The sequence below is a fragment of the Nestor notabilis genome, unplaced genomic scaffold, assembly GCF_000696875.1.
Source record: "Nestor notabilis isolate BGI_N333 unplaced genomic scaffold, ASM69687v1 scaffold118, whole genome shotgun sequence".
Taxonomy (NCBI): domain Eukaryota; kingdom Metazoa; phylum Chordata; class Aves; order Psittaciformes; family Psittacidae; genus Nestor; species Nestor notabilis.
The window spans coordinates 78554-79079 of record NW_009940316.1 but is presented as its reverse complement, the minus strand read 5'-3'; positions in this window follow the sequence as shown (position 1 = coordinate 79079).

Sequence of the window (526 nt, the reverse complement as noted above, 5' to 3'; positions counted from 1 at the left end):
GTAAAACATGCTTTTGGAGCTGTCTGGGTTTTGTTGTTGCCAGGATGAATCCCAAAACACCAGTGGCTACAAGGCAAAGGCAATGAGGTTTCAGTGGCTGAGTGGATAAAGCACTGAGTAGGGGACTCAGCTTCAGGTCTGGATGACTCTGAGCACATCACATTCCCAGCTAGTGTATGGGAAGCATTCGGATGGTGGAAGCTCCTTGCTGGTGCTGCCAATTTACAGGCTGTCACTGAATTAAGAGACTCAAGACTTTCCATGAGAGCCTTAGAAGTTACATTTCCTTCTGAATCCACCCACTATGGAAAGTTGCAAAATTCATTAAATGGAACAAAAAACCTGAGAGTAAAGGTTAATGTTCACATAAAACCAAGAGAAGAGACCCAGAATACTAAGGAAGCAGCCTAACAAACTGCTGAAGTGCATTGACTTCTGGGGACAGCACAACAGCAGGAAGAGACCATGGCAGCTGCTGTCAAAGGAATCTGGAACTGCTGTCACCTCCATGGAAGACACACAAAGA